General features: G+C 53.5%; 1 protein-coding gene across 1 annotated transcript in view; it reads right to left on the reverse strand.

Annotated features, from left to right (window-relative positions):
- Nucleotides 1-18025, reverse strand: part of CTDSPL (CTD small phosphatase like) — a 75165-nt gene that overhangs the window by 28601 nt on the left and 28539 nt on the right. The gene's annotated exons all lie outside the window — the stretch shown is intronic.

The following is an 18025-nucleotide window of genomic DNA, read 5'->3' on the forward strand; positions in this document are numbered from 1 at the left end:
CTGGGAAGGGCAGAAGGGGCCAGGCCGGGGGGGATTCAGATGCCCAACAGGAGAGTTTCTCTTTGACCCTGGACTCAGCTACAGGGGTGAGCTGAGGAAGGGAAGGAGAGGCCAGGGTCAAACAGCCATGTGTGAGAAGTCACACTGTGGTGAGCGGGGCACAGAGTCGGTCAGCACTGGAATCACCTTGCTGCGGTGAGGGCCCAGGAGAAATCAAACGGCCTAAGTCTGCAGACCTGGCCGGCAGCCAGCCAAAGGAGCGAGGACCCCAACCCCATGCACAAAGCCATGCACAAAAAGGCTCTAATCCTGGTTCTGCCTGAGCTCCCCAGACACTGTGCCTCGCCCAAAATTGTTTTGGTCCACCAAAGCAAATCAAGGGTGGCGCTCCTGGTGGGGCATTTCCAAATGACGAGTACTGTGACATGGAGTGATCAGTGACTATTCACCACTAAAACTACCAGGCAAAACAAGCAAAGAGAAGTGCCCCGAGAGGTTGGCGTGACTCAGGTGTGCATCTGGGAAGCAGGTCACTCACAGGCCTCATGAGAGTAAGAGTCTGAAGCAGCAGCATTGGGCACTCCTTATTTCCCTCGTTCTGAATACAGAGCGCATGCCACCAAATGAAATCTAGAGACTCCATGGCTGGGCTCAGACGCCAAGGAAGCCAGGGACAAGAAGGAAGTCCTCACACATAGAACAGGCATGCACGGGACCCAGAGGAGACGCCCATTCACTGGCACTCAGCCCCTCCCCAAGACCACTTCTGGGCTTTTCCTGGCCAAGACCCTGCAGTGGCCGGCCACTGCTTTTTCCAGCTCCTGTAACAGATGAGGAACTGAGGCAAAAATAGGGGTAAGTGACTTACCTAGGGTCCCACAGATCTGAACTCAGAATGAGAAGTCTTCCTGACTTCAGGGCTTCATGGCGTTCCCTAGCTGCCCTTTAAAAATATCCTTTGGCATCTGGGAGGGCTATTGGGCAAAACTATGATGATGTAAGAAACAGAAACTATGAAGAAAAACTTCTTTTCTTTTTTTTTTTTAAGCAATCGGGGTTAAGTAACTTGCTCAAGGTTACACGGCCAGTTATTTCTGGTTGTGGTGCTGAGTATCTGAGCCCAGATTTGATCCAGGTCATCCTGACACTGGAGCCTGTGCTCTTACTCGCTGAGCCACCTGGCTGCCCCTAAGCAATTGGGGTTAAGTAACTTGCTCAAGATTACACGGCCAGGTGTTTCTGGGTGGGTGCTAAGTGTCTGAGCCTGGGATTCGATCTCCAGGTCTTCTCAACACTGGAGCCGGTGCTGTTACTCGCTGTGCTACCTGACCGCCCCGAAAAACTTACTTTCAAAACTCATTGTAGACAATAATTACTAAGCAGCTATCGTATGCCAGGCACTGGGGCGCCAAGAGGAGCCTGAGACTCCTTGCCCTCAAGGAGCTTACAATCCAAAGGTGACACAGACATGTAGGGAGAAGACGTAGACAAACACACACACCATTGAAAATAAAAGGTGCATTCATATGACAAGCCCTTTTCTAAATTTAAGAATGATAGATGGCGTCATCCTCAACAAGCGTCCATCAGCCAAATCCCACTGCTGCTGAGTTCCCCGGTGCAGTGACTCGCCATCATCGTGCCCGTGCAGTGGGTCCCAGCATTCTGGCTCATCGGCCCAGCCTCCGTGGGCCCGGCCATCACACCCAGGCTGGCGCACCCTTTCCCGCCTGCTGGGTTCTTAGGTTGTTTCCAGGCCCTTTCTAGGAGGACGTCTGTGCCAGGGCCCATAGATATCACATGTGAAGGTGACTATGAATGACAAGGGCTGGGGGTCCTTTGGCCCTGGAGGGAGCAGTGAGGCACGGTAATGATAAGGAAAACTGGGTGTGTGTGCAAGCGGAATGTGGGCAGCATCGGGACCCTGGAAGGCCGGCCAGGGGCAGTGCCTGGACATCAGGGGCACGATCCAAAGGAGCCCAAATCTGAGGAAGGTCAGAGAGCAAAAGCAAATGTAAACATTCTGGGGCTGCCCATCCCCCAGCACGTGAGCATCCTGGGGGCCTCACCCAATCCCCAGCCAGTGTGTCGGACTGACCCACCTCGAAAAACCCAAAATGCGGTACCAGCCACCGATGACAGACAGGAGCGGGACGTCTGTGAGGCTCGACAGAAGGGGTCAGCTCTGGAAGCTTTCCCAGGGCGGGCTTGTTCAAAATTCACAAGGAGACCACATGTATGTGTGTGGACTCGCCACACATCTCCTGTACCTACAGTTACATGCACAAGGATACCTGTAACATGCAGACACAGACGTGCACTATCTACACACAATACATATCATCACACACACAACAGAGTTACGAGAATACACACTTGTGTGCTATACAGCTGCTACCTATACATATAAAACAGACCCTTGGGTAACACACACAAACACGTGTGTCCTCGAGATAAAGATTGACACGCGCACACACGCGTGTGCTCTGGCTTTCTATCCAGCTGTCTGGCTCTCCAACTCTGCACTAAATGTCGGCTGTCACACCCTTTGGGGCCAAAGTCACAGGCCACCAAGCACTCAATGCTGTGATTTCTGGACGTGGCTGGAATCTGGAGGGTTTGTGCCCATCCCCACTAACTGCCCTTGTGTTATCTGGACCAGAGACCAGTGTTTGCAAAGCCTGAGGTTTGGTCTCTGCTACTGCTCCTGGGAATCTCTCCCAGACTTTGGGGGCTCAGCAAAGCGTGAGGTCAAGTGTGACGCCAGGATACGTCACCTACACAAGTTCACAGTACTAAGAAAAGCCAGCAAATCTGAAAGCAGGAGAGAATGCCCATCTTCTGCAAAATTCCAGGGCTCTGAAGCTTAGCGCCCCCAAGTCTTTCTTCCCTATGCAAATGAGCCCCCAAATTAGCTCTAAGGAAAAACCCCCAGTCCCAACCACCACCTTCCCAAGCCCCATCTCCCCAGCAACTAGCTGACAAGCACCAGACAGAAGCTGTGGCAGGGTTCAGGTTGGGCCTCTCTGACCAGCCCGGCTCGATGGGGGTCTTCTGGGAGGGCAGCCTGCCTAGCACAGCACAATGAGGGAGGAAGAGGTTTCCAAGATCACAAAAGGCCACCTGAAGGAGCAGCAGCTGCTGGATTACTTGCCTGGAAGCCAGGAAAACCTGGTTCAAACTCTGACTCTGGTCACTTACTTGTCAAATGACCAGGCAAGTCACTTCCCTGGTGAGCGTCAGTGTGCTCATCTGTAAAGGGGGACAGTAACTTCCTGCTGGGCCTAGAACACACAGGCTTACTGGGAGCCCTGAACGACATGTCACTGAATCACTCAGCAAACCCCCTGTGACGTACATGCCACTCTATCATTTCCACCATTATGATACAGCCAGGCTGTGCAGGAGCTAGTTACAAGTGAATAGCAAGCATTTCTGACCAACGACACTATTTCCCCAAAGCCCAGATTCTTCCCCTGATGCCATTTTTGCTCTAGTGGCTTAAATGCTGCAACCAGAAATCAAATACATCTCTTCCCAGGATGGATTTAAGTCCCCAAAGAGCTGGCAATGCCAATGTGAAGTTGCCATCCCAGAACACCCCAGGATGTCCTGACCAGAAGACAAAGATGGACAAAAGGCTGTTTTGGACTAGGCTTTGGCAAATCTTCCATCCCCTTCTGTCTCAAGGGTCCTGGAGTGGACCACACACAGCTCTTGGGCAGGTTGGCACCTCCTCTGTAACCTAGATATCCTAGAGAAAAGCTCCAGTCATGGAAAAATCAGCAGACCAGTCCAGGGTCACACAACCAGGTTCGCCACCTCCTTCACAACGTAACAGAAATATTCAATTTGGTATCGTCAGCAACATGGCTAGGGAACTAGGGGAAGTTTGGCAATCTGCATTAGGGAGGGGTCTCCATAGCAGACCCCCTTCTGGGATGCCAAGAACACTATTAGTATGAGGAATACAAGGTCTGGTTTTCTCCAGACATCTCTTCAGACAAACTAAAGAAGCCAAAGCTGACGCCTGCAGACAACGACCCGAGAACACCAGAAATGAAGCATGGCAGGAGGGGGCCACGGATGGCCTGGCTCCAGAAGCAGGGGAGCAGAGCTCCATTCCACTGATGCGCACAGATAGGCAGGCGGGGAGGAAGGCTCTGAGCGGCCCCTGACACACCTCCTGAGCCGCCTCTCCTGGACATATCAAGGCATCTGAAAGTTGGAGGTATTGCTTGGTTCTGAGAGGCTAAAGGAGCAGAGAGGAACCCTAAGGCTCTGCATTGGGGAAAAACTTCCTGTGGGGGAAAGCAGTCCCAGCATGGGACAGGCTGCCTCCAAGTGCAGGTGAAGCCCCTATGTGTTAGGGATGCAGGCAGAGGGATTCAACTTCCTATAGGCCAGCTGAGTGAGGCAGACAAAGAGCTACCTGCTGGTTCTCAGGCCCTTCCTTGATTCTGATAGTAAAACAATTTCTTTTCTTTTTCTTTTTGGAGGGGGGAAGGCAGGGCAATTGGGGTTAAGTGACTTTCCCAAGGTCACACGCCTGGTAAGTGTTAAGTGTCTGAGGTCACATTTGAACTCAGGTCTTCCTGACTCCAGGGCCAGGGCTCTATTCACTGAGCCACCTAGTCACCCCTAAAACAATTTCTTTTTTCTTTTAATTGATTTGTTTATTTAATTTTATTTTACAACATTCAGTTCCACAGTCCCTTGAGTTTCAAATTTTCTCCCCCTCCCCCCCATCATGGCGGCCTGCACTCGAATACAGGATCTACAAATATCTTCCCATTAATCATTAGTCAGCCTACAACAATTCCTTAAGCCAACCCTAACTACACAGAGTCATCAGGGTACAGTGGAAATATCAGGGGCTTTGGATTTAAAAGAGCAAGTTTCAAACCTCACCCCTGACAGGGTCGGATGGCTTCTGAGGACCCTTCCCCTCCAACTCGAGGACCCTATGTCCTGTCTCAATGAAGATGATGGATTAGCTGCCCAGTGACCAGCCTACTCCCACCTGGCTCCCCATGAGACTGTACTGGGGCTGGGGACACTCTAGGCTTGAGACAAAGCTACCAGGCTGCCCCCAGGGAACTTGCAGAGGGTTGCAGGGAAGTGTCCATAAACGCTTCTCTATTTCACGCCTCAAGTGCTCATGGAGAAATCACACGTTGGCAATGGTGAAGGGAGAAGGTGACCAATACTGTAAACAGCAGCCAGGGGGTATGTGTGCCAACCAAGGACCTGGCCTCGGCCCAGAGTCAAGCTGGGAAAGGCAGAGAGCTCACAAACATCCAGGAGGTCAAATCCCTGTGGACAGCCCCAGATGGGCCAGGGGTGAGCTGAGAAATCCACCAATGCCTTGGCACTAGCCCAGCATCCTTGATGGCCACCCCAAAGAAGCCCTGGACAGCCTCTGACCCCACACCCTCGTTCTGAGGTGTCTAGCACACCCCTGACTGATCTACTTCACAGGTGGGGGCTGGGGACATTGGCAGTGACATCTCAAAGTCCCAAGGCCACCCACAGTCCTGGAAGCCGAGCACAGGGCCGCCCAATGCTTCAAGGGGTCAAAGGAAGGCATCATTTCTTCTCTGTGGAAGACTCTGGTTAGCCTCTCTGGAATTCCTGCCAGGGCTGTGGTTTGGAATGGGTCTGGAACAGGAAATTCTGTGCAGTCCGTGCATACATCACATTCTTTCCCCCCTCCAAAGGAGTGGCCAAACAAATAAACCTTTCTTCTCTTTAGGAAAAAAAGGCAAATGGCACAAAGTTCAACAACACATGGGGAATCTAGAAATCCAAACGTCCTTTCCAGTTGAGGAAAATAAGTTCGGACTGAGAGGGGCCAGCCACCATTTCAAAACCTGGTCCCAGTCCTGGCTCTGGGGGCACAGGGCGTCCCATCCCAGAAAACTCTGCCCCTCACAGGCCAGAGGAAACTGAGGCTGAGCCTGGCTCCACTTGGCACCTCTGTGCCACCTGGCCCTTGAGGTTTCCCTCTGCCCGCTTCAGGTAGACAGGAGGCCTCAGAGCTGGTGGGGACGGAGCAGGAGCCTGGGGAGAAGTTGCGTTCTCACTGACTCGAGATACTTGGGGTGTGGCTCTATGTGGGAGCCCCCTGCCCCGTCACACTCTCACTCTTTGGGGTTACAATTTAACAGCTGGACTTTTCACTTCTCCTTCAAGTTCTTTTTAAAATGTGTTTTGAGAGTTCTAAGGTAGCTATTCTGGGTTCCCCAAAACCACTTTAGCTGAAGTTGGGGGTGAGAGTGGGCAGGCACCATGCCCTCAGCCCGGCTCTGACTTCTGGGTCTCCCAGGTACTCTCTGGGACCAGGGCCACTGGCTCCAAGGGCTTCTGCTATGAAATGGACAAAAGGTAAGCTTGCCAGGCTCCCCAGATGCTGAAATGACTTCTGTGGAAGCCTTGAGTGCTAGCGTCAGCTCTTGGCCCCTGTTATTGGAGTAGCCGGGACTTAGCCCTCCAAGCCTTATAACAACCTTGGGAGGGAGGAAGGACGCTGTCCCCATTTTACAGATGGAGAAGCCAAGGCTCCACGAGGTCCAATGCCTCATCTGTGAGTGTCCAAGGAGGGATTCCACACCACCTGATGCCATCTACAGACTGCCAACTACCCCTCGGCAATCGTTTATTTAGCAGTAGGTCTCATTCCTTAAGCCGTTTCTTACTGCACAGCGGTGCTCTGGCTGGCATTGAAAGGGGCCTCAGAAGCTGTCTACTCCAGCCACTCACTGGAGGGCCCCAGGATGTCAAGGGTCTTGCCCAGGGTCATCCCAGTGGTCTGTCCGCAGCAGAGACAAAGAACTGGGTGCTTCCCACTGGACCCCAAGGGGCGGGGGCTCCTTGCTGTCTCTCAGGAAAGTTCAACTTTCTTCCCATGGCATTGAAGGCCCTCTTCCCTCTGGCATTGCCCTGCCCTGGCAGACTCTGCCAGCCTGGGGCCACTGCCTCCAAACACCCTCTGCCCTTTTGCTGGAGCTATTCTCTGCCCAAGCTAACTCCCTTCCTCTTCCTCACCTCCTGGACTCTCAGGAATACTGAAGCCCTGGGCAATGCCACCCCCTGGTACTCTGTCCTGTGCTTTTCCAATGACGGGATCATGCTTCATTCTGTGCCCCAGTGTCAGGCCCACAAGGTCCAGCTTTGGTTCCTGGCACTCAAGGGTCACTTAATCACTATTGCTGCATGCACAAACCACACAGCTAAAAGGAGAAAAAGCCCCATGAGAGCCCAGCAATGCCCTAGCAAAGAAGCCTGCTCCCGGGCCCAGGCATCATCACTCCTCTGAGCCAGAGTTGGTGAAGAAAGCCAGTGCCTCCACGAGATCTCAAGCCTCCCAGGCCCTGAAACCTTCATGCCATGTGATTCCTCCAAGTCCTGCGTCCTTCACTTTGTCCCCTGGCCAATGGCTTCACTTGTTTGACCCCCGCAGTTTTGCTAACTTCTCTCTTTTGGTGAAGGAGGGACCACAGCACCTTCAGAAGACGTCTGGGGAAGCCAGAAACCATGTGCTTTTTTCTACACTGCTCACAAAACGGAGGCAAGAAAGATTAGAAAACAATTTTACTCAATCAATAAGCTGGCCGAAGGATTGTGGGCCCCCTGCCTAGGCAGGGAGTGCAGTGAATACGCTGCTGGCCTCAGAGGCAGAAGCCTTGGGTTTGAATCTTGCTTTTTGCGCCAGCTCTGCCACTGTGGGGAAGGCCCTCCCCTCCCTCAGCCTCCATTTCCTCATCTGCAAAATGGGGAGAATAAAGCCTGGAGCAGGGGTGGGAGGCCTCTGTGGTCCGGCTGAGACAAGCAGCTCAGATCCATTCAACATTTCTAGGAGCCTAATAAAGACGTTCAGCTTTGGGGAAATGAATGGGGAAGAGTAAAGCAGCGGAACTGGGAAAAACCGAGAACCAAGGGTGGAGGCCCGCGCTGTCAGGCCCCCCAGGAAGGGGTTAAAACGCACAAACCCAGTACAAAGCCCCGCGGCTGATGGAAGAAGGGACAGTCAGATGGGAGAAAAGTCTGAATAATTGCTGGGGAAACGGCGCCACAGGCCAGTGCGGCCAGGAACGGTCAAAGGGAGGGAAGGCTTGGCTGGCAAAGCCCCAAGCCAGACGGACTGGACCACAAGCCACGTGGGGGGCCCAAGTGAGATGGACTGGACCACAAGCCACGTGGGCAGCCCCCCCCCCCCCCCCGCCCGGAGGAATGGCACCAAAGCCCACCTTGTGTGTGTGGGGGGGGGGGGAGCTGTGGCAGACCGTAAACGCGCCACCCCCCCCACCCCCATGGACGACCAAAGGCCACCGAAGATGACATTGTGCGTTGCCGCTCCCACCCCAAGCTGCACGGGGGCGATCCCTAACCCTAAGTCTTGCTTCTCTCCTCCTGAAATGGAACGGGGCTGTGGCTCTCTTACACCAGACCGGCTGGGTTTGTGTTGTCGAAACTAAGTTTAGAACAAAATTCTTCAAAGTAAGGAGGCAAAGCAGCCCAATGTTCTTCTGGACAAAAGGGCAGGCTGCTGGGAGAGGATCCAGGGGGCCGACCCTGCTGGCTGCTGCAGCAGGCAGGGGTGGGGGGTTACCAAGGTGGGAAGCTGCCCAGATACACTGTAGCCAGTAAGGCTCCATTATTGCGCCTTTCACTCTGTGTTGTGGATGGCCTGGGGTCTCTTGGCTGAGACTCAGCCTGCCTAAATGCAGAACCACATCATCAAGGGGTTGCCCCCTCCGAGGGCGGAGATGAGGCCACCCTGACCATTCATGGAGCCCTGAAGGACCAAAACATATTTCAAAAGGAACTAAGCTTTAATTTCATTATCATCAATGAAAACCTTTTTATCTGAAAGGCTGCAACTCTACAGACTTGATTTTCTGAGCTTCCTGTTGGCCTGAAGTGTCTGTGTTTAAACCTTTGTCCTTTCTACAAGACCACAAATGGCAGCTGTGACTGGAGACACAGTACGACCTGAAGAGGGGACCAGACAGCTCCTTTGGGCCACGCCTTCCCAAGGAGAGGAAGGACACTGTCCTCAGTAATGCGGCCCCTCGGAGCCTCATGGCTAGGGGTCGGGATGGCTTTCTGGGGACAAGGACCTTTTCTGGACAACACTTTACCTTCAGTTTCCCAGATGCACAGAAGAAAGCTATGTGGGATTAACTGCCCTAACTGCCTACAACGAAGAGAAAGCCCATCTCCCAGGCAACTGTATCCCAAGCTCGAAGCCACTGGACAGCTTCCCTTCTGTTCCTGCTGCAGCGCTGCACGGCTGCCCACAGAGCACAGGCATCTTTCCTCCCTGGGTGCGCTGACCCCTGCTCTCCTCTCCTAATTCTTGCATTCCTTCACCAGCCCGTCCAGCCTCTTCACAGCCTCCCATCCGCCTGGGCAGGTGAGGCGGGGACTCCAGAAAGGGCCCTTGGTTCAGGCTCAGCTGAGGCATCTGCCTGCTGTCCAGCGGCCCTGCTCCAGAGCTCCGGGGACCACCCCTGACATGTAGTTGGGAACACAGGCTACTTGTTGGATTGAACAGAGTTTTAGACTTAGAAAGTTACCTCACTTTCCCAGTCTGGGAATGTACACAAGCCCCAATCCTGAAATCTTCAGGAGGAAAACAATCTAAATATAATTCTCCTTTGAGCCCTGGATTTGGAATCACAGGTCCTGGATTCAAAACCTGACTAGGCTACTTATCTGTGGTGACCTTGGGCCAGTCAATTCCCATTCTGTGCCTCAGTTTCTCCATGTGTAAAATAAGGGGGGGGGCCCTCCCAGCTCTAAATCCACTTTCTGGACCAGGCTGCCAGTTCTGATCCAAGCCAAGCTCTTTGCCAGGACCCCATCGCTCTGGGCTCAGCCTTTCCGTCACGGGGCCTGGATCTCCCCTCTCCAGGTCTGAGGCCACAGAGGTCACTCCCACTGGCCTGCAAACACATGTTTCCAAAGACGCAGTCACTAGCATGGCAGGAAGTCTTCTTGGAGTGATTCAGCTTGAGGACAAGAGCGCACACAGAAGCTCAGCACATTAGGTTTCTTCTTCAGTGCTGTGGGGAACGATCAGGCCGGCTGCCCACAGTTGGCTCCAACCTTCCTTCATTTCACAGAGAGCTCAAGACACCCCAGACTTGACTCGTCTGTCCCCCGCCCCGGGACTCTGCAGGTCCAAACAGCCCCTGGCTGGACGCAGAAGGCCTGGGACGCCTGGCTCCTTCCTCTGTGGGCCTGCATCACTGCCACAGCCTGGACTGTGTCCCAGGAGAGACCACTTGAGGGGCAGCACAGCTCCTAGAGAGCTGAGCCTGGGCTCAGGAAGGCCCGAGTCCAGATCTGGCCTCAGACCATGGCCAGCTGGGTGCCCCGGGGCAGGCCACTTCACCTCTGCTTGCCTGTTTTCTCAACTGTGAAATAGGGATCATAAGAGCCCCATCCTCCCAGGGCTGCTGAGGGGACCTCAAAGCACATGGCATGGTGCTAGGCACACAGCAGGTGCTCTATAAATGATTACAATGCCTGAGAGGCCCTGAGTGAGTCAAGCAAAAGCCTGCCTGTGACTACTGCCTCCCGAGGGTCCGAAGGAGAGCGGTCCCCACGCAGGTGATGAAGGGAATGGGGCTTCCTTGCCCAAAAAGGTGGCGGTAGAGGCCTGAGCTTGGGCTCGTGGCGCGGAGAGGAAGGGCAGGCAGGGTTAAGGGCTATTTGTGGGGGAGCCACAGAAAAGCAGGAAGTGTAGGGGAGGCTTCTAAAATTAATCCCAGGAGGAGGAAGAGGAGGAATGTGGCTGGGGATCAAAGCCTGGCTTTCAAACCCCAAGATTCTTCCTTTGGTGCTTCAAGGAATCATCCAATGCCACGACCCCCAGGGGACGAAAACTGCGGGAGGCTAAAGGGCAGCACGGCAGAGACACTCCCTGGGTGGACACTCCCTCAGCCACAGACAGTGGGTGAAGCGCAAGAGGAGGAAGCGAATCTGGCCACCAAGGGCTGCAGCAGAATGTAAAGCCAGGATGGTGGGAGACTGTGCACCAAAGGAACATGGCATGAGAAGGGGCAGAAGGCTGCGATCTGCCCCAAGGAAGGGAACGACACCAAGATCCAGGGGAGTACCTTGTGACCCCGGCCCACACCAGCCCCACTCTAGCACCCTGTCTCCTTTGTGAAGGGGGGAGGCACGCAGGCTTTCTCACATGACACAGAAAGCCAGGGACCATCACTAAGGATTCATTCACGTTTTCTAGACCCCATTAAATCAGTGGAAATTTAAAGACAAACCTTTCCACGAGCTTTCCCCTCTTTTGTGCTCCAGAGGCCCAGTGAGCGAATGTTTGCCACGTCATCAGAAACCAGAGATTCTTATCAACAGGCCAGCATCCTATTAGAGCCTCAAAAGGGTCAGAGCCGGCATTCAGAGAGAACTCTCAGGCGTGAACCTTGGGACGCATGTGCCATTATTTCCCCATTTTACAGATAAGGAAAATGGGGCAACAGTTTAGGGGTTGTGCTGAGGGTCGCAGCTGCCAAGTGTCTGCGGCTAGACTGGAACTCAGCTCCAAGCCCACTACTCTGCACAGAGGCCTTGCTAACAGCAGGGACTAGGACAACAGCCATTCTAGAAAGAACAGCAGCCCACTCTGTGCCAGCATCTTCCCTCTTTGGCCCAAATGTGGTGGGCTGGGCCGGGACCTTCAATGCCTGAGCGTAGACTGAGTGGCCTCCAGGGCTCCGTGTTCCAGCCACACCTGAAGGCTTTCAGGCCACCAGAGAGCTTCTGGCCCCAGGATCACACTGGCCAGCTCTGGCCAGCCAAAGGCGATCAGCTCGGCAAAGGCTTCCAAAGACCTGTCTGGAGCTGTGTTAACATGTTCCAGTTATCAAAGGTCAGCTGTCCAAACCACCACGGCTCATCTCCCCTATCCCTGAGAGGAAAAAAAAGGGGGGTAGGGGGGAGTGATGGAGGATTTCCTCTGAGTCTGTCCAGAATTCAGGGATGTCTGCATTTCATTTTTGGTTTGGGGAGGAAGAAAATTCAGATGTGACATTTCTCAGGTGCAGATCAGCATCCATCTGGTCCATCTCAGGGAGCTTCCAAGGGCACAGAGGGTGAAGGATTTTCCAGGAGATGTCTGGGGAAGAACTTGAACCCAGATGTTCCTGACTCCAAGGCTGACCCTCTGTGTCTGGGACCAAGCTGCCTCTTGTGTGAGCTCTCTAAAGCACACACACAAGGGAGCTTGGTGCTGCCATCCAAAGCCTCAGACATCTGAGGGAAGGGACAGGGGTAGTCAAAGAAGGTCAGACAGCCCCCAGTCTAACCTCTCCCTCCCCCTCCCCTTTATAGATGAAGAGGCTGATCAAATTCAGAATTAACTTCAGGGTGGTGATAATGTAATCTAGGTGGGAGAACTCTAGCCAAGGAGTCAGGAAGCCTGGGTTCTAGCCTGGCCCTATCACTAAGGAGCTGTGGGGCCTTGGGATTGGGGTTCCCTCACCTTTCAAATTGGGGTGTGGAACTCGGCCTCTGAAGTCCCTTCAATGACACTTTAGTGAACCACTGGTCTCTCCAGTGTGGACACATTCCCTTCCATGGAACAGATCTCAATCCATTCATGCTTTCTCATCCTGAGTGGCTTGTGCTCCTGGAACTCTTCCCTGGCGAGTCCCCCCAGCTTGCTGGGGTGGGCCTTTGTAGGTTATGTGACACTGTGGATATCAGCAGAGCTTGGGGGCTGTCCAATGATGATCTGAGGAGGAAAAATAAGAGCCTCTGCTGTTCAGGAATTGGCAGTCTCCCTTGGTAGCATGCTGGAACCATCCACTATCGAAGTCGAAGGTGCTGGATCAATTCGGTCCTACTGTGCAACCACTGTAGAGACCAAGAAGGGCAGCTGCCTGCCCTGGGTGTTTTCTGGCAAAGAGGCTGCATCTTCCCTGCACTTCCTTCCTGCCTGGTGTCACATGCTCAGGGAAGCTTGGGGTTGGAAGGACTTCCCAGACCAAGGATCCTGGACCAGGGACGGAGCCAACCAGCTCACCTGGGAGACCTGCAGGGAGGGCGGCCCAGCTCAGGCTCTGAGGCAACGTCTGCTATTGTTTTTTTTCTGATGTAGACTTGAAATGTGTCTCCACATGGCTTCTTCCCACGGCTCCTACTCTGCGGAAAGTGCCCGCCATCTTCTCTGGCAAGCTGACTCTGTTTCCATGCTGGCTTTTCCAATCCTTACCTTGTCTCCTCTCACCCTGCCTTGGTGAGCCCTTCTCAACTTCCACTTAGGGATTTTCCCGTTGGCCTGAAAACCTGAAAAGGTCTCCATTGCCAAGTTCATGTTTGTTTCCTTTTGGCAAGGCAATGATATAATCTGCTGGTTCCCACAGAACATTTGCTTTAAAAACATCTAGCTTTCTTGGAATGTCTTATGGAGTTTTTTTCCCATAAAGGCCTTTCTGCCATCTTGACTGTTTCTCTCAATAGGCCTTAGGTTGGGAGCTCCTACGGGTGAGGGGAAAGCTGCCTGAGCTGCTCCTGATAATACCCCACAAAAGAGAGGGCAGACACAATGACGTTCCCATCTTTGTAACTCCACCAGCTAGCACACTTCCAGAGTCATCACCTGCTTTACTATTGACTGAGCTGAAATGGACCTGTTAGAAAGCCCTCTTGGGTCTAGGAAGGGGAGATGTGGTCTTTTATGGAGAAGAGCCTAGGGACATCTACCCAGATCCCCCACTGGGGAAGCAGCGCTATGACAGGGCCTCGTGTGCCTCAGGTCTGCTCTCGGCCTCCAGGCGGGCCCTGTCCACCAGCTCCCCACAGTGCTCTCTGTCTGTTCCAACATTCTTTCCATTCTTCTCTCCCCAGGAGCCAGGACAAGGTCAGGTCTGAGGACGGTGGGGGAGTCCACATACACATCTGTGTGTTAACACAGCTGCTCACAAGCTTCTCCTCTGACGGAGGAGCCACCCCTTAATCTTGGAGAGGGACAAACACTATGAGGAAAGACTGGGGAGGACCAGCAAGATACCACTGGCCAACCGGGCCAGAAAAAATGAGAAGTGTGGAAGGAGAGACCTGGGTTTAAACCCCACCCCACCAGTTCATCGTCTAACTTCTTTGGGCCTCGGTTTCCTCATCCATAAAATGGAGATAATACTAACTACAATATCTAGCTGACACAATTGTTAGGTGGATCAAATAAGCTGCAGTGCTTTGTAAACATTATCTAAATGTTAGCCCATACCACGAGTATTTCCCCTAATGATCACTGCTAACAAGAGATGGCATGGTATAGAGGGCATTATAGAACAATAGGACCGAGAGCCAGAGACTGGGCAAGGTCAACATGAGTGCATCCGCATTGATTAAGCACCTTTGTGGCCAGGCACCAGAGCAAGTGTCCCTGCCCTCAGGGAGCTCCCTGTCAGCTAAGCAGACAGAGCTCTAGCCAGCACTGGGGGGGTGGTCTCCGAGGGAAGGCCCAGGACAGGATTCTTGCACAAATTGGGACTTTAGCTGAGCCTAGAAGGAAGCCAGGGAAGCTGGCAGCTGGGGATGAGGAGGGATGGGATTCCAGGCTTTGGGAAAAGCCAGAGAAGATGTTCACAGTCAGGACATGGGGCATTGTAGGCAGGAATCCCCAAACACTATCCTGGAACAAATTGTTCCCAATGGCAGCCTTCTAGTGAGCGGCTGACCTGTTGATCATGATGAGGGGGGCAGAGGAGGAAGCCAAGGACCCTGCCACCTTTGAAGAATGGCTGGCCCAGTACCCCCCAAAAAGGGCACCCCTGGAAAATTCAAGCACTCAAATCTGCATTCCTACAGAGAAGCTGCAAAGGAGGGATGCATTCATTCATGCCCTCTGTGAGCATCTGTCCATGTGCCAAGCCCTAGCCTGGGCAATGGGGTCACAAACAAAATGAAGCCGCTCTGCCCTTGGGGAGCTCCTTTCTGCTACTGGGGAGGGGCTATCAATGGGCCCATACTGTCAAGGGGCCAAATGCCAGGCCCTGCCTGAAAGACAAGATGGAACCATGGATGTTTTCTAAGTCAGCGAACCATGATAAAAGTCAGACTTGGGATACCACAAACCGTCTGAGCTGTTCAGAGCTAGGGGGTAAGTTGAGCATGGAAGCAGGGCCTTAGTAGCCTCCCCTCTCCAGCCTTAGTGATGGTCAGATTGCCCACACCAGCATCACCCACAAGAGCTCCCTTGCCTACCAGGCTGCCCCTGCAGCTTGACTCTTACACAGTCTGGGTTTTAGAAACGGTTAGAACGAGCTTGACCAAAATAAATCTGGCCCCAAATGTTTATGCTTAAAAAATGTTTTTTCCAGTCCTGCTGGCAGAAAAGTCCACAGAAGCCCCAGGGTGCTTTAAGCCTGCCTAGTTTGGGCCACTTCTCCAGCCCCTCCTGTGCATTCTTGGAAGTTATCTGTTGCAGAGAACAGGCAGATGCCTCAGTGCGCCGGCTGCCACTGACTCCAGCCTGAGTGGTTTCCAACTTCAGGGATGAGTGATTCCCCTAGCCTCCACTGTAAAACCCTGGACTTCACAAACAATTTTTACTTCTTTTGTAACAATGGCTAAACAAGCTCACTTAACAGACTTTTCTACTCTGGGACAGTAAAAATAAGAAGGACAAAAGGTCCCATGTGGGTCGTGCTGGGCTTATTTTAAGCCTCACCACAGGACAAACAGTACTGCTGTCAGGCGGAGGGGAGTGGGGCTGTAAAGGGGCCCATGGACTCGGGCATGGGGCCTAGAAGAGGGCATCAGCCTGGAACTGGTCACCCACAAAGGCACTGGGCGTTGGAGGGGGAAAGGGCTCTTCTCCCGGGTCTCTCTGACCCATCGAGCTATCCTCCACCCAGTACGGGTGAGGCCATGCCACACACATGTGAGTTCACTCACCCGCCATGGCTCCCTATTACCCCAGCATCAAACACACTGTTTGTTTGGCATTTCCCTCTGTCCGTACACTCTCTGTTGCTGCGTTGGCTCTTCTCTAAGCCTGAAACACTGTCCTTCCTGGCCTCTGGCCCCCAGCTTCCCTAGCATCTACAGCATGGACATGAATCACAAGGGAAAGCACTACAGCTGAGAGTCCCCTCCTGTCAGAGGCAGCTGAGGCTCAGACGATCCTGATGGGCAGGGAGCTGGACCTGGGTCTTCACGGCCTGGGCCTGGCTACTTCTCTCTGCTCAGATGTACCCAGACCCTCCTCATTCCTGACTCCATGCACTGCAGGAACAGACGGCCAAGCTGGCCAGAACGGGTTGCCATCACAGGGCTCACATCTTAACCATTTAACTGTCTGTGGATGGTGAGGGCCTACGAGGCACCAGCCAACATTAGGCTACTGGCATCGTGGAGGTGCCTGTCCATGCTCAACTTCTTTCTCCGTCATGGAACGTGGAGGAAGGCAGCATTCTGAGAGGGCCAAGTGACTGTTCCCAGGCATTCTTCCGCTCCCTCCCACGCCTTCCTGCCGAGCCACCGCACAGGCCAGCCCAGGACTTGGAGGCTCATTCTTCACCACACACTCGCTCATGCAGCTGTTTTTGCGTTTCCCAGGAAATACAAATAACTAAATAGGAGAAAAATTGAATGCAGGGAAGGCCAGCCCTGCACCGGGAAGGCCTCTCATCTGGCGCAAGGGTCCTGCCCAGGACACAGCTGTTGGTCTGCGTCAGGCCCGCAACAGTTACTGCCCAGAGCAGTTGGAGGGAGGGGTTGATTTTTCTGAGATTCAATGGGCAGAATCTTTCAAGCCTTTCTTTGAAAAGAAGAGGCAGACATTTATAGCTGAAAGGAGAAATTATTTTCAAACTAAATCCCTCAGGCCTGTTTCCTTGGGGTACGTTTCTATCCTAAAGAAGAAATTACTTCTGTCCTCCTTTCCCACATCTGCATCCTGAACAATAGTCCCTGTGAGACAAAGAGCCCTGGGGTCTGGCCATCATCCTGAATCTCCCGGCCTCCCTGGATGAAGCTGCCTAAGATGCCTCTATCACGTGACTCCCTTCCACTGGCCTTACCACCGAGTGCGCATTCCTGAGCCTGCCATTCAAAGCCCTCTGCAGCCTGGCCACAAGGTCTTTCCAAAGGCATCTCCAGCTCCATCCTGTCCCTTGTTCAGGCCATCCCATCCCCACCTCAGTCCCCTGCGCATGTCAATCCTTAATTTCCTGGCTCCCAGACCCAGCCTGGAGTAGTCTCTCCCTCAGTCCAGGTCCCTATTTATCAAACACCATCTGACCACATACAAGGCACATGGCTGGGCACTGGGGGGGGGGGAGGGTGTCCAAAGACAACAATGCAGCAGTCCTAGCCCTAACTGTAAAGGGGCTGGGGAGCAGGTGGACAACAAGAAGAAAAGAAACACTGAAAACGTACAGCTAAGTAAGTGCGAGAGAATGAGGGAAAACTGAACCGAGGATCAGGGACCACACTCTAGACTTCCTGCAGGGAAGCCCCAGGAGCTGGGAGTCTCAGACAGTCCAAGGGGGGAGTAAGATGTGAGAAGCAGGAACTGGGTTGGCTTAGCTGACATAAAGAGAACCAGGTGGCAATGGGCACGTGCCAACACTGACATCTTGCCGTCACTTCACCTGCCTGGACTGCATCCAAAGCCAGAAATGGACTTCTACAGGGGAGTGGAGGCCCGCTGCCCACCTATTCCTCAGAGTAACACAGGCACGGCCTTGGGGGTAGGCCAGATCTCTCAGGTGTACCATATGGGGCTTTCTGAACGCTAGCACACCCAATGGCCTGCCCTGCTGTTGGTACTGGATGCTGTGGCCCACCCGTTACTCCCTGGGCTCCAGATCCACCCTCCTTTCCTGTCCTCATCCCAGAAGCAGGGGGAGGACATTTTGAAAGTCCCTATACCACCCTTCTCTTCCCTTTCTATGTCCATTCCCATATCCAGCTCCCCCACTCCCTTCAGCTCCAGCCTCCATCTCCTACCCCTGAGCCTCTAAGCACAGCCCTCCTGCCTCAATCT

Source organism: Petaurus breviceps, unplaced genomic scaffold, assembly GCF_028583685.1.
Source record: "Petaurus breviceps papuanus isolate PSGF00001 unplaced genomic scaffold, PetGlider_PUasm1.0 174, whole genome shotgun sequence".
Lineage (NCBI taxonomy): Eukaryota > Metazoa > Chordata > Mammalia > Diprotodontia > Petauridae > Petaurus > Petaurus breviceps.